The sequence below is a fragment of the Dipodomys ordii genome, unplaced genomic scaffold, assembly GCF_000151885.1.
Source record: "Dipodomys ordii isolate 6190 unplaced genomic scaffold, Dord_2.0 Scaffold2, whole genome shotgun sequence".
Taxonomy (NCBI): domain Eukaryota; kingdom Metazoa; phylum Chordata; class Mammalia; order Rodentia; family Heteromyidae; genus Dipodomys; species Dipodomys ordii.
In genome coordinates, this window is record NW_012267218.1 from 7,567,973 (window position 1) to 7,570,754 (window position 2,782).

Below are 2,782 nucleotides of genomic sequence, written 5' to 3' on the forward strand. Positions count from 1 at the left end.
TGCTCAGAGAAAGAGACAGTAAGACCCAGCCTTGTGCTCAAAGACTTCAGTTCTTGGGGAAAAGCAACAGGTAAACATAAATGCTGTGCAATGTGGACACAGGATTCAGGGCGACTGCACACAATACTCTGGTAGTGGCACTGGACAGGTCCTCAGCTGGCCCAGCGGTGTGGGAGAAGTTCCTCCACGTTAAGCTGTAAGCGAGAGAAGGGAGTGCAGGGAGCAGGTGCCAGGATTTTCAAAGGAACCAATCAAGCAAAGGTGTTGTCCCTCATTCTGTTACTGTAATTAAGTAACAGTCTGGATAAATTATAAAGAAATAGACTTTATTTGTTAGGTTGCAGTGTCAGCTCTGGTGAGGACGCTTGGCTGTAGCACATCACAGGCGATGTCATCACTGGTGATGTCATCACTGCAGGACAACATCTCTGCAGGAACACATGGGGATGGAGAGAAATCTCTGTGAGCCTGGAAGCGAGTAAGGGGGAGGGAGACATTTTTGCTTCTTTTATTGCATTGTATTTATTCTGCAGTGCTGGGGATTCCGTCTTGTATATGATCTACCACTGAACTACATCCACAGTCCATTTGCATTTGATGTAATAGTAGACTCTGTGGCTGGTGATACCCAGGGTCTCATAAGAACTACCATAAACTCTCCTGAGGGGGGAGCATCAAATTCAAGTCCTCCCACTACACCCACCTCTCCAAGGTTCTTCCCCGCTCCCCCTTCTCATATAACTACCCTAGGGACCAGGACCAGGACCTCACATCACTGGATCACAAAAAAAGGAAGGCTAAGACTGACAGCTGAAAGACCTAATCACAGATAGATTTGTGGACACCCGGCAGTAGAGCTAAGTACTCTCCAGAGACCAGACCAATCAGGGCTGGCCATTGAGGAAAGCACCTAAAACTCTTTCCATTTTGAACCAAAGAGAAGTAAGTAGTTCTTTAGGCTGAGGGCACAATGTCTTATACCCAGTAGTTGCTCAATCAAAGGTGATCTTAGCCCTTACCAGCCAGGGAGCTGTTACTACCTGGGTGATGTTGGCAATGATAGCTTTTCCATTCCTAGACCCACTGCCTGGCATCCTGGGTGATGTTCCAAGCCACATTCTCTGCCACCAGCTCAGGATGGACAGGAAGCTGATGCTTCTATTACGTGCATGCATGTGTGGATGCCAGTACAGGGCCTGGCACTGTCTTGTAGCTATTTTGCTCAAGGCTAGCACTCTACCACTTAAACCACAGCTCCACTCCCACTTTAAAAAACAAAACTGGTTAATTGGAAATAAGAGTCTCACAGACTTTCCTGCTGGGGCTGGCTTTGAACTTGGATCCTCATACCTCAGGCTCCTGAGGAGCTAGGATTAACAGGTGTGACCAACCAGAACCCAGTGCTCAGTGCTTTTTCATGTGAAGAAAATGATCTTCAGCCACAGCAATTATGGGAAAGCGGATAGAAAGGCAGAGACGAGGAGATGGCTAGCAGATGGTGCAAAATTAGACGATGCCAAGCTGCCTTCACCCCAACTCTCCTCCCTGGGATGTGAAATGTTCACATAAGGGATGAATCAAGGCAGGAATAGAGTAATTGAGACTCCAACCTTGCTCTCTAAGTGTCAGTGGGCCTCTACCCCTGGGCTGACCCCTGAGGAGGAGGGAGAGAAGGGCTTCTCCAGCTCTAAGTGATCTCTACTGACCCCCCAAGTTCCTTACCCCAAATTGATTTTCTCCTTTCTGGAGCTGTGATTTTTTTTCCTATCCAGTGGCTGTTTCCCTCCTCTAGAGAGATGTATGGGCTGAGGGCACATCATTCTTCAGGGCCTGCTGCACCCACACAGCTCGGTGGGGCCTTTTACTGCCATCCTTACCTCTGCATTCATTGGGTAGTAGCTGGGCTTGCAAGATTCAGTTCAGGGACTGGGCACTGACCAATGGTAGTTGTTTGAAAGCAAAGCGAACCCCCGCGGCTTTGTTCCTCTGAGGATCCCCCATACTGCCAGCCACTTTCTCTAGGGCTTTAGGTGTCCAGAAAGGAACACAGCACTGGCCTTTCTGGCCCCAAGTCATTCCTCAGCCTTGAGTAAATTCTGTCATTCCAGGGCCATCCAACCAATAAAGAACTCCCAGTGGGCCCCAAACAAGATAAGATCCAGGAATTCTCAAGTAACAAGAAAGAAGGGGGGAGGAGGGAAGAGGAGAGCCCCAGGCTGCCCTGCTCCTTCTCAGTGAACCCCCAGTGAATTACTTGGGGACACAGTGGCCAGTACCCTGTGACCCCCCTCTATAGAGACACAGTGACCACTACCCTTGGGATGCCCCCCCCCAAGTCCCAGGGGATGGGAGGTGGGGTCTAATCTACACCAAGGGAGGAGACCTTCTCAAGGTCCCCATTTTGGAGGATCTGTCTTCACACCACTTCGCCCTGCGCCCCCAATCCAGCCCCTGCCCCTCTCCTGGGCTGACAGGGGTTGGGGATGGGCAGGGCCTGGGTCGGCTGGCCGGGGTGGGATGCGGGGGTGAGGGGGTGCAGAGCCCCAGGAGTGGAGGTCCATCCCCGCGGGGAGGGAGGGGCCGGGCTGGCGGGACAGGTGCGGGGGCCCCGTGCGGGCGCACGCCCGGCTTGCGTCACCGCCCGCCGCACGGAGACATCACAATCCGGGGGCGCCGGGACCCCGCACCTCATAACCGCGCGCTAGCAACTAAACAATCCGAGCCCCCCACACCCACCCCCCTCGGGGGATTAAAAACAAAAAAAAGACCGCGGCGGGAGGCC

The 2,782-nt window shown here is 52.4% G+C and overlaps 1 long non-coding RNA gene across 2 annotated transcripts in view; it reads right to left on the bottom strand.

The window, feature by feature from the left end:
• Positions 1–305: 305 nt before the first annotated feature.
• Positions 306–2,782, bottom strand: part of LOC105984532 — a 3,702-nt gene continuing 1,225 nt past the window's right edge. The window contains exon 2 of one of the 2 annotated variants that reach the window (XR_001174998.1): positions 306–428. This is a non-coding gene — a long non-coding RNA (uncharacterized LOC105984532). Of the gene's footprint in view, positions 469–2,782 lie in introns of both variants that reach the window. The other variant, XR_001174999.1, reaches the window with a different exon arrangement.